Source organism: Nomascus leucogenys, chromosome 23 (genome assembly GCF_006542625.1).
Source record: "Nomascus leucogenys isolate Asia chromosome 23, Asia_NLE_v1, whole genome shotgun sequence".
Classification (NCBI taxonomy): domain Eukaryota; kingdom Metazoa; phylum Chordata; class Mammalia; order Primates; family Hylobatidae; genus Nomascus; species Nomascus leucogenys.
In genome coordinates this window covers 20,850,982-20,863,826 of record NC_044403.1, presented here as the reverse complement: position 1 = coordinate 20,863,826, position 12,845 = coordinate 20,850,982, and the positions used below count along the sequence as shown (strand labels likewise).

General features: G+C 44.1%; 1 long non-coding RNA gene and 1 other non-coding gene across 2 annotated transcripts in view; both read left to right on the top strand.

Moving 5' to 3' along the window:
• The first annotated feature begins 5,709 nt into the window (after positions 1-5,709).
• Positions 5,710-12,845, top strand: part of LOC115832903 — a 17,950-nt gene continuing 10,814 nt past the window's right edge. The window contains exon 1 of the long non-coding RNA XR_004028304.1: positions 5,710-5,849. This is a non-coding gene — a long non-coding RNA (uncharacterized LOC115832903). The remainder of the gene's footprint in view (positions 5,850-12,845) is intronic.
• Positions 10,973-11,063, top strand: LOC115832972. Its single transcript, XR_004028382.1, has one exon. It is a non-coding gene; the product is annotated as a small nucleolar RNA SNORD88 (small nucleolar RNA).

Sequence of the window (12,845 nt, the reverse complement as noted above, 5' to 3'; positions counted from 1 at the left end):
TGACTGGGGACTAAGGTAAAAGAAAATTTTGAAGCCAGGGGCAGTGGCTCATGCCTGTAATCCCAGCACTTTGGGAGGCTGAGGCAGGCAGATCACCTGAGGTTGGGAGTTCGAGACCAGCCTGACCAACATGGAGAAGAAACCCTGTCTCTACTAAAAATACAAAAAATTAGCTGGGTGTGGTAGCACATGCCTATAATCCCAGCTACTCAGGAGGCTGAGGCAGGAGAATCACTTGAACCCAGGAAGTGGAGGCTGTGGTGAGCTGAGGTTGCGCCATTGCACTCCAGCCTGGGCAATGGAAGTGAAACTCCACCTCAAAAAAAAAAAGAAATTTTTTTTGAAAATACTAGTCACATCAAATGAGCACTGGCTTGGAGTCTGACTTAATTTTGGATGCCTGCTCTCTGATCTTGGGCAAGTTTCTTGATTTTCTGAACTTAAACAAATGTTTCCTCTTCCATGTGGCATATTTACAGAAAGGAAAACCATCAATGATGGTTTTCAGGTAATTTGGTCTGAGCTGAGTTAAAGGGTTTTGAAAGCAAAGTGATGATATAAACCATATCCAAGGTTAAGAAAGAGTGCAACTTACTTAAGGATTCTAACAATTTTATTTTATTATTTTTATTTATTTATTTATTCTTTTTTTTTTATTATACTTTAGGGTTTTAGGGTACATGTGCACAATGTGCAGGTTTGTTACATATGTATCCATGTGCCATGTTGGTTCCTGCACCATTAACTCGTCATTTAGCATTAGGTATATCTCCTAATGCTGTCCCTCCCCCCTCCCCCCACCCCACAACGGTCCCTGGAGTGTGATGTTCCCCTTCCTGTGTCCATGAGTTCTCATTGTTCAATTCCCACCTATGAGTGAGAACATGCGGTGTTTGGTTTTTTGTCCTTGTGATAGTTTACTGAGAATGATGGTTTCCAGTTTCATCCATGTCCCTACAAAGGACATGAACTCATCATTTTTTATGGCTGCATAGTATTCCATGGTGTATATGTGCCACATTTTCTTAATCCAGTCTATCGTTGTTGGACATTTGGGTTGGTTCCAACTCTTTGCTATTGTGAATAGTGCCGCAATAAACATATGTGTGCATGTGTCTTTATAGCAGCATGATTTATAGTCCTTTGGGTATATACCCAGTAATGGGATTGCTGGGTCAAATGGTATTTCTAGTTCTAGATCCCTGAGGAATCGCCACACTGACTTCCACAATGGTTGAACTAGTTTACAGTCCCACCAACAGTGTAAAAGTGTTTCTATTTCTCCACATCCTCTCCAGCACCTGTTGTTTCCTGCTTTTTTAATGATCGCCATTCTAACTGGTGTGAGGTGGTATCTCATTGTGGTTTTGATTTGCATTTCTCTGATGGCCAGTGATGATGAGCATTTTTGCATGTGTTTTTTGGCTGCATATATGTCTTCTTTTGAGAAGTGTCTGTTCATGTCCTTCGCCCACTTTTTGATGGGGTTGTTTGTTTTTTTCTTGTAAATTTGTTTGAGTTCATTGTAGATTCTGGATATTAGCCCTTTGTCAGATGAGTAGGTTGCAAAAATTTTCTCCCATTCTGTAGGTTGCCTGTTCACTCTGATGGTAGTTTCTTTTGCTGTGCAGAAGCTCTTTAGTTTAATTAGATCCCATTTGTCAATTTTGGCTTTTGTTGCCATTGCTTTTGGTGTTTTAGACATGAAGTCCTTGCCCATGCCTATGTCCTGAATGGTATTGCCTAGGCTTTCTTCTAGGGTTTTTATGGTTTTAGATCTAACATGTAAGTCTTTAATCCATCTTGAATTAATTTTTGTATAAGGTGTAAGGAAGGGATCCAGTTTCAGCTTTCTACATATGGCTAGCCAGTTTTCCCAGCACCATTTATTAAATAGGGAATCCTTGTTATTTATTTATTTATTTATTGATGAAGCATTGCTCTGCTTCATCTCTTAATAAATAAATTTTGAGATGAAGCATTGCTCTGCTGCCCAGGTTGGAGTGCAGTGGTGTGATCTCGGCTCACTGCAACCTCTGCCTCCTGGGTTCAACCAATTCTCTTGCCTCAGCCTCCTGAGTAACTGGGATTACAGGCATGTGCCACCACACTCGGCTAATTTTTGTATATTTAGTAGAGATGGGGTTTTACCATGTTGGCCAGGCTGGTCTTGAACTCCTGACCTCAGGTGATCCACTCACCTAGGCCTCCCAAAGTGCTGGGATTACAGGCATGAGTTACTGCACCCAGCCAGGATTCTAACAATTTTCAAAGGATTTTTATATGTAATTGTCAACATGCAAATTATTATGTTAAATTCAAGTGTTAAGTCTACATATTAATGCAGCCCATTTATTTACTCTTAGACTCTCTCCCTAGAAATATATTGTTAGTGTTCATTTATCTGCTTGTTCATTCTTTTAATGACTTTTTTTGAGCATCTGTTTTGTGCTGAGTACTGTGCTCGTGCTTGAGATGCTACAGTGAACAAGACTCAAGGCCCACTACCTGTATTTAAGTTGCTTACCTATTGGGTGGGGTGGAAGGTAGGCAGGTAATGAAAACATGAGCAGACATTCAGCTTATTCTGTGGGTTCATAGGCGCGGGGTTCAGAGAAGACCTTTCAGAAGAGATGTCTAAGTCACGTCAAGTGAGGTGTGGGAGAGCTCCAGATGGAGGAAGCAGCCTGCACAACGTCCACAGCAAGGACGACCACAGTCTCTTCCCCAAATAACAAGTGGGTGAGTGTAGTGGAAGGATGGATAGGTGAGAGAGGAGGAGGAGGCCCTGTAGCCCAATCATCCAGGGAGGGTGTGGCTGTGTTGAGGGGTATGAATGTTATTCTGAGAGTAACTGTCTTTATTGTATTTGAACTATAGAGTGCATTACAGTTAATATTCATTCATTCATTTATGCAACACATTTTTAGGGGCATCCATAGCTGCTCATTGTGCTTAATGCTGTGGATATAGTGGTAAACAAAGCAGGCACAGTTCTTGGCCTCAATGAGCTTATAGTTTGGTGGGAGAGCAACCAACAGAACAACAAATAAAACGTGTGCATATACAATTACTAGTGTGAAAATGCTGTAAAAGATGTTGTGGTAGAGAATAATAGAGTGAGGGTCCCTCTGATAGGTTGGGTGAGGAGGGCCTCCCTGACTAGGCACCATTTAAGCAGAGACCCAGAGGATATGAAAGATTCAGCCGTGCCCATGCAGAGTGGGAGGAAGAGCATTCCAGGTGGAGAGGGCAAGATAAGCAGGAGCCCTAAGATGCCAAAGAGCATGGTGTGTTTGAGAAATAGAAAGATCCACTGTATCTGCAGCAAGGAGGGGTGTAGCAAAGAATGAGCATGGAGTAGGAAGTGGGCATCAGATGATACAGAGAGCTCGAGTCCCAGTGAGAGGAGTCTGATGCAGCAGGAAACCATGAAAAGATGTTAAGCAAGAAAGTGACAGCTTCTACTATAAAGATGAATCTGCTTCAGACTGTCTAATGCATGATGGAACATCAGGCATTGAGAACGGATTAGAAAAGACCAGGGTAGGAAGCAGGAGACCATCTCAAGAGTCCGGGTGAAGCATGATGGTGGTTATTAGTCCCCCAGCGTTGGGTAGAGTGATGGAGAGAGACAATAAGATTCAAGAGACACTTTGGAGGTGGAATCTCTGTCTTGCTCATGATTGGGAGACAGAGAATGAAGAACAGCTCCTGGAACCCCAGATCTGCTCCACCAGCCAAGATCTTTCGCATCTCAGTTAGTAGCAAAGCCATTCTTCTAGCTGCTCAATCCAAGAATCTTGGTGGCATCTTGATTTCTCTCTTTCTTTCATGTACAGTCCACCGGGAAATCCTGTTGGGTCTGCCTTCAAAATATCACAGACTCTGACCACTTCTCACTACTTCAGTGACACCATCCAAGTCCAAGTGACCATCACCTCTTGTCTGCTTGACTGCAGGAAACTCCTAACCCGCCATCTGCTTCTGACCTCGTCTGCCAGCCCCAACCCCAACCCCTTTACAGTATATGATCAAAAGAGCCGCCAGAGGGATTCTTGCAACAGTTCAGTTTGATTTTGTCACTGCTCTGCTTGAAATCCTACAATGGCCTTCTCCATTTTATGCAGAAGAAAAGTCAAAGCCTCTGAAGTGACTTCTAAGTACTTACTAGACCTGCCCACTCCTGTCACCTCTCTGTACTTCCCCTGAGCTCTCTGTTTCAGCCCCTCTGACCTCTAAATTCCTCGACCACACAGGCCCACCCTGTCCGACAGCCTTTGCGCCACCTAGGATGGGCTTTCCCCAGGTTGCATCTGGCCAACCCCTCACTATTTTCAAGTCTTGCTTCTCCAGGAGGGCTTCCCCGGCCACACCAGCAAGAACTGCACACCACTGTCTCCATACTGACCTCCCAAACACTGCCCATTCTCTTTGGTCTACTTTTAAATTTTGCCATTGCACTTACTACTTTCTAAGATATAATATAATATACTATTAAAATTTACATGTCTATTATTTGTTATCTATATCCCCTGCTCTACAAGGGTAAGAATCTTTGTTTTGTTCGCTTATAAATGGAATTGCCTAGGACCGCGCTTGGCATACAGGAGAGGTTCAATACATGTGAAATGAATGAACATGAGAGGGAATCATGAATGTGTTAAGCCAGAGGGTGGGCCAAACACCACAAACAACGAGGTGCAGGCCAAAGCCTGGTTAATAGGGAGGAATTATAGGCAAGGGTCAGCAAAATGCATGTGGCCTCCCAAGTTCTCACTTCTGGCCAGGCAGGGCTAGAGGCACCGTAGGTTTGTGCTCCAGGAGACTTCCTCACTCTTTCCCACCCATCCCTCCACTTTACATAAGAGAAGTTAGGGGGAAACAGGCAACAGCTGGCTGCCCGATCAAGTGCAAATGTGAGGTTCCCAAGGAAGGGGATGACACTGTTGCCCAGAGGACTATTCTGAGCTCAGATGATAGTCACGTAGGGGAGAAAGATGATGCCTGAGGGCTGTCCAGCTAACAAGGAAGATGTCTGTCTATTCAGGGTGATTTTGTGTTTTGATTTGGGCACGTAGGTGAATGGTAGTGCTATTTAGAGATATGGGGAAGATGGAGGCATGGAAAGGAGGGTGGAAAAGTGTGCAGTGAGAGTTCAGTTTTGGACGTGCTGTTTGAGGTATCTGCAAATTCCTTGTATGAATATGTCAAGTAGGTCACTGGATATACGCATCTTGAGCATCTGGATTTATTTCTGCATTTTTGTACTTTTCTTCATGTGCCAACTTCCTGTTGGCATCCTAAGCAGGTACCAGGCTGGTGCCACAGTCAGGACACCCCTCTCCATCCTCATTCCTCACCTTTCTTTCAGCAATTTCACGAATTGGGAAACACATTCATTCATTTATCCATCCCACAGTCATACACCAAGCTTTCACTATATACTGGTACTCAGCTGGGAAGTGAGACTACAAAAATAAATAATACTAAATATCAGCACTCAAGAAAACCACGTCTAATTGGGGCTGGTAAATTAAATAGTTGAGATTTATTCACTGTGAAGTATGTGTAACTTGAAGAAGAAATTAATATTTCCCTGACCCTGTCTCTGTTCCTACTAGAAAAAGACCTCAAAAAGAGGATGGATCTTATCCATTCCTTAGAAGCCCTTGCAAATGGCACTTTTACAACTTTTGTTATGTTTAGGTCAGGAGCAGTGGCTCACGCCTGTAATCCCAGCATTTTGGGAGGCCTAATCGGGCAGATTGCTTGATGCCAGGAGTTCGAGACCAGCCTGGCCAACACGGTAAAGTCCCGTCTCTACTAGAAATACAAAAATTAGCCAGGTGTGGTGGCACACATGCCTGTAATCCCAGCCACTCAGGAGGCTGAGGCACGAGAATCACCAGAATCACTTGAACCTGGGAGGCAGAGGTTGCAGTGAGCCTAGATTGCGCCACTGCACTCTGGCCTGCGCTACAGAGTGAGACTCTGTCTGAAAAGAAAACCCCAGAATTTTTGTTACGTTTTTGTATCAAAGAGGAATTGTTCAGTGTATGTCTCAGCAGTGAACCCATTTCTTATTTCCGCACGCCTGAGGGTGACATTTTGAAAGAAGATGAGATGAAGAAAAAAATTAAGAGACATGGGCTGTAAATAAATACTTAGGAGTCAATAGGTCACGGTTGGTCACAGAACCCAAGTGCATGATTTTCATGGTCATGGATGATCTGCTGTTGGGAGTGGGCGAAATGACATGATGCAGCCAGAAGAGGGTAGAGAACCCCGTCCTGGGGACACCAACATTTAGGGCTGGGCATGGAGAGATGTGCCTTTGAAAGAAGTGGGGAGGTAGTCTGAGGCAGGTGCACCTGGAGAATGGCAGGTCACAGGTACCAAAGGAATAATACCAGGGAGAAGGAGAGGTCTCAGTATTGAACAGTACAGAGAAGGTGTTCAGCCTGATAAAGGCCAACTATGCTGGACTTCATGATGATCAATTTCAGAGAAAGTAAATGTCAATGAGTGGAGGAAATGAGGGGGAAGGATGTAGACACTCTGTGTAAAGTCATTTGTAAGACAATTTATAGAGGTAATGAGAGAGCTGAGATGTACCTGGAAAGCAAGATTAGATTGAAGGAAGATGTTTTTTGTTGTTCTTATTAAAGAGAAGTGAGCATGAATTTATGTTGAGAAGGAGGAGGCAGAGACCAGGGAGAGACTGAAATAACAAGGACAGAGTAGATGGTAGAATGAAATTCCTGAGGAAGTGAGAGACCTGGCCCCAAGCACAGGTGACAGAATGAGGTTTGGATGGAAGGTGGGACACCTGGTCCTCTGAGAGAGGGAAGGAGGCAAGGGTAGTGTTCTCTAATGACCAAGAAGCCTCTTCTCCTAATAATTAAATCAACTCCTGTAAGTCCACTTCCTCCACGGAGCCTTTGCAGATACATCCAAGTGCTGAATCTTCCTTTTGATTCTTAGAATGATCAAGGCTTTCTTGGGCTCTGCCTCCAGTTTAGGGCCGCCCTCATAAGACACATTCTGCTCACACCAGCAGACACCCTGGTGTGAATCCACAATCTGCTAGCCCCTAAGAAAGGGTTCTAAAAAGTAAGCAGAGACAACAGGATCACAAACATACATTATATATTCAGAAGTATGTCATAGACATTATGTAAGAAGGGGCAATAGACTTGTGTTTGTATTGGTGGCATATGAATTTATTTTAGCTGAGTTTTACTATATGAGAGAAAACAAAGGCTGCTAATTTGAGAAGCGGCAAATAGGTTGCTGCTGGGTATCTATGCTGCTTCTGGAGTTTTGATCTCATGGAGTTTGTTCATCTAAATTCCAGGCAGCAGCACATACCCTAGGGACACAGAGATTATCTCACTGCCACTCTGGCTGAGCCATGGAGTAAATTATACAGGGATGAGGGAACACCCACCCAGCGTACTCACTGGTAGATTCACACCCTGCCTTATTTCCTTTCTTGCCAGCCAGGGAAACCAGCCATTGAACTGAGCATTTAGTGTTGTACTGCAGAGTGGATAAGAGCATGGGCTCAAATTCTGACTCTGTCATGGATCATCTGCATAGCCTGGAGCATGCTAACCAGCCTCCCCAAGCTGCCCCAGTTCATCCGTACATGGGGTAGAGATGACAGTGCTAGTGAACACCTCATAGGGCTGTGTAGAATACATAACGTAGTCCATGTAACAAGTTTGCACAGTTCCTGGGACGTGGTGAGTGCTCAAGAAATATTAGCTATCAATAGCTCTTATTTTTTAAAATTCCAGCCAACCTACATTAATACAACTGAGCATCTATGGTGCACACATCCTTTATGCTATGGGTGTGGGGTGGGGATTATAAATCATAGAGAAAAAGGAGTGTTCCTGAAGGGACCAAGGAAGAATTCAAAGACTTTTGAGCTGGACTCTAAAGGGACTGGGGATTGTAGGTATGGGAGCAGTGTGAGTGAAGGCATGAAGGAGGGGCGGTGGGGAGGCTGCCAGGGCAACCAGCAATAATTCCAGTGCTTCTGGAGGGTAAGGAACCCAAAAGGGAGCAAGAGGCAGGATATGAGAAGAGGCTGGGGTTTGAGCCCACTCTTGAAACGACTTTTTTGGCTGGGCACGGTGGCTCATGCTTGTAATCCCAGCACTTCGGGAGGCCGAGGTGGGCAGATCACTTGAGGTCAGGAGTTCAAGACTAGCCTGGCCAACATGGTGAAACCCCATCTCTACTAAAAATACAAAAAAATTAGCTGGGTATGGTGGTGCACGCCTGTAGTCCCAGCTACTTGAGAGGCTGAGGCAGGAGAATCGTTTGAACCGAAGAGGCGGAGGTTGCAGTGAACTGAGATCACACCACTGCACTCCAGCCTGGGCAAGTCAGTGAGACTCCATCTCAAAAAAAAAAAAAAAGAAAGACTTTTCGATGAGGGTCTAATTAATTCATTGCCAAGGAGAGAGGAGGTCTTTTTACCTGAAGTTTGATTATGCAATAGCTCTTCATAGCCTACACCAATTCTTGCCATACCTTCAGCCCACTCTGGCATTTCCACCTTACATGGTTTGATTCTTGATTTTGCATTTGTGGATATTGTTTGGGTCTGTCCCCAACTCCTCTAGAATAATGTTGCCATAGAAACAAAATTACTTCTAAAGAAAAAGGCTGGAGCTAGTTAGAAATATAAATTCAAAGGCAAGATCCATGGCATTCAATCAACTATATACCCACCAATGTGGCATGCTATGAAACTTTAATTACTGTGCTCAAGATCAAAGTAACATTACTCAGGAGTGGAGAAGCCAAACGTAATTGTGGAGGTCTTTCTTAAACAAGTGATGACCAACTAACTCCCTGAGCTCAGCCAGGCCTTCCACTGTATTTATATACAGTCACCCGGGGCCCTTAAACACTCACATGAGCGTGAGAATGTGGTGGTGTGCTGTGGGACACCCAGAACAAATTTTACTGGGCGAGGCTCACAAAACAAAAGGAATATTCTTGCCTCGGGAAGATGGCTTCTGGAAGAGAGAAATCATCCTCATATATGTTGATCTGCAGAGGCAGCAGCTTTTTTTTTTTTTTTTTTTTTTTTTTTTGAGACAGAGTCTCTCTCTGTCACCTAGGCTGGAGTGCAGTGGCGCGATCTTGGCTTACTGCAACCTCTGCCTCCTGGGTTCAAATGATTCTTGTACCTCAGACTCCTGAGTAGCTGGGACTACAGGCACATGCCACCATACTTGGCTAATTTTTGTATTTTTAGTAGAGACAGTATTTCACCATGTTGGCCAGGTGGCTCTCAAAGTCCTGACCTCAAGCGAACCACCTGCCTCTGCCCCACAAAGTGCTGGGATTACAGGTGTGAGTCAACGCGCCTGGCCGAGGCAGCAGCCTTAAGGCTGTGCTCCTGAGCTTTAAACCTAGAGTACAGTTTAGAGTTTATTAATATCTGTATTCTTCTGGTTACTGCTTTCCAATTTACAATCTAAAATATTAGCCATATGCTCTAATCCAGGCCCTAGAGAGGAGTGAGACGGGGCCAGAGGGTTTTTCCATCAGTGTATTTTGGGAAAGATACTGACAAGAGGACGACTGGGAATCAGGAAAAAATATTGCTTCACTAATCCACAGATGGACAATTAGAAATCCTGGTCTCATTGCTTCTGTTTTTCATCCTTAAGTCCAGAACAAGGATAAACTTCCTTCATTTTCCTGGCTTCTAATCCGTTTTTCTCTTAATTCACTCTATCACTATCATCCAGTCACCTGCTATGGCCTCGCTGTGGGTAGGGGACTGAAGATGCTTCCTCCCTTCCTCATCTTGACCATACTCCACTGTTTTGGGTTTTCAGAGTGGGAGAGAGGAGAGATGGGGAAAGCAGGAGACATCATGAGGGGAGGCTGCTAGTGCTCCTGAGCACTAGCTCATGTGCTTGGCTCAGAAGTGAGAATAGGCCGGGTGTGGTGGCTCATGCCTGTAATCCCAGCACTTTGGGAGGCTGAGGCGGGTGGATCATTTGAGGCCAGGAGTTCAAGACCAGCCTGGCCAACATGGTGAAAACCCTGTCTCTACTAAAAAGACAAAAATTAGCTGGGCATGGTGGCATGTACCTGTAATCCCAGCTACTTGGGAGGCTGAGGCAGGAGAATCGCTTGAGCCCAGGAGGCGGAGGATGCAGTGAGCCGAGATCACGCCACTGCACTCCAGCCTGGGTGACACAGTGAGGTTCTCTCTCAAGAAAAGAAAAAAAAAAAGAAGTGAGAATATAGAATTGAAGTCTTTATGATCCTCTGCAATCTGGCCTCAATCCATCTGTCCAGCTATTTCCCATCTTCCCAAACTCTTGACCTCATGTATACACATCTTCACATAGTCCCCTTGCAAGACACTGTTGATCAGCTACCTCAAAGCCATTCTGAATATTCTGCTTCCTTGCTGCTCTTCACTATAGAGGCTGCAAAGCCCAACACACACTCTCCCTTGCAGCTATGGACGGCCCTGTGTGTTAGTTTTGGCCTGTGAGATAAAAGTAGAACTCTGATGGGGAAACTTTTGGGAAAGCTTCTGTTTCTTTATAAAACGGGACAGATGCAACTGATACAGCCTGTCCTCATCTCCCTAATTTCCTGCCTTAAACATGGATGAGATGGCAGGAGCTGCATCAGCCATCTTGCAGCCCTGAGGGAGAGAGAAAGGCAAGTGCAGAGACATCAGCATTGAGTACTGAACCTGTCTCTGGATTTCTTGCTATGTGGGAAAAGAAAACCTTCTTGGCTTAAGCTACTGTTAGTTTTCTGTTACAATTTCATGCATTCTTAAATGATAGATCCCTGAGCTAGGTGCTGGGCATACAATGGAGAACAAAGCAGGTAAGGGGCTCCTCCTTATCAAACTTACAGTCTTGTGTGACAGACAAAAAAAAAAAAAAAAGAAATGAATAAATTAAAAAATTACATCCCATGATGTCCAGCACTGGGCTCTGATCACTCCGGAGGACCCAGTGTTCCCCAAGACCTTTGACACCTGGGGATCTGAGAGAAAAAGAAAAATAATTATACAGTGGTTTGTATTATGAAAAAAGCAAAAATGTAATGGTATGATGGAGAACTATAGGGGGGCCTGACTCTATTTTAGCTAGAGGGGCCATTGAAGACCTCTTTGAAGAGGAGGTAGTTAGGATCTGTAGGATGAGAAGACCTGGCCATTTGAAAAGGAAGTGAAAAGGGTTTTAGGCAGACAAAACAGCTAGTGCAAGGGCCCTAGGGCAAAAAAGAGCTGCGTGTGTTCAAAGTCCACTGTGGCAGAAGGCTATTAAGGGAGAGATTGGAAAGAAAGAAGTAGTCAGAAGGGGCCAAATCACACAAGGCCTTGCAGGTCATAAAATGGAGTTTGAATTTTAGTCTAAGTGCAAAATAAGAATTTTAAAGCAAAAATCTATTTGGAAGTTGTGTGGAAAATGTGTCCAAGGGGGCAGGAGCAGAAATGTGGAGACCAATTAGAAGGCTGTTGCAGGACTTCAGGCAAGAATGATGGTGATACATCCTAAGATGGTACTAGCAGAGATGGCTTCAAGATGATTTAGGACGTGGGTCAGTAGCACTTACTAATGTAGTGGTTTGATACATACTGATTACCTTCTTCCTTTTTTATTCTCTGGCATTTCTCCTATATAACTAGCCACTTTTAAAAATATTTGTCAGCTCTTTTCTTCTGCTTGTCTGTAAATATTAGGGTTCCTGAGTCTTTACCTAGATTTTCTTCTCTTCTTACTCCTGGCCTTTCCCTGGGAGAGTTCATAATTCACCTACTCCATCTAGATATTTGTGATGTCCAAACACATCTCCACGTTAGGCTTCTATTTGTAGCATCAGACCCACACTTTCAACTGTCCACTAGATAGCCTCACTTGGATGCTCTGCAGGCCTAAATAACCCTTGTGGACACCGCTCGCCAATCAACCTGCTTCTTGCCTGTGCTCTCTACCTCAGTGAGTGGCAACCCCCTCCATACCCTTGCCCAAGCCAAAATCCTGGGCATTGTACTTGATGCTGCAGGGAAGGAAGGACTTTTTCCTCTACCTATTTAAGTTCCATGGCTTGGGTCTCTGAATTGAACTGCCAAAAGACAGATTAACAGGGAAAAAATATTAATAGGAAAAAATATAGATTTTTATCTGACGTTAATATTTCTATGTGGCATGGAGGACTTCACAGAAGAAAGTGAAAACTCTAAAGCAGTTAGATTTGAGAATTATGTACCATTTTAACATAGAACAATACATTGTGGAGACATGACAAAGGAAAAAGGGGTTTGGGCTGGAAGGGGGATGGGAAAGTGACTAGGAAACATATCGGGGAAACTGATGGAAGGTAAGGGCAATTTTAGTAAGGTTTGTACAGACTCATCTTGGCATTGACGCCCCATCCCTGGTGATAAGCATATTCTCCTCTTCCTAGTAGAATGAGAGCAGCTTTCTCAGGGGAAATTTACATACTGCTTTTAGGTAGAAAAGGGGAGGGCAGACAGCACTTCCTGTATCTGCCATTTCTCCATTGCCTTCAGCTCAAAATAACCAATCTGCCACAGTGGCATAGTTTGGAGCAACGCTCTGATCCTCTTCAAACCTTTTCCTTATCTCATTCACCAGTCAGCCACCAAGTCCTGTTAACCTCTTCTCTTGCTCCAAACTGTCTACTTCTCTCCATCCCCACTGCCATGATCTAGTTTTGCCCTCCATCATCTTTCACTTAGTTTTCTGTCTCCAGTCATATCCTTTTCTCAGTCTATTTTCCACATTGTAGACAGAACTTTCTTTCTAAAACAT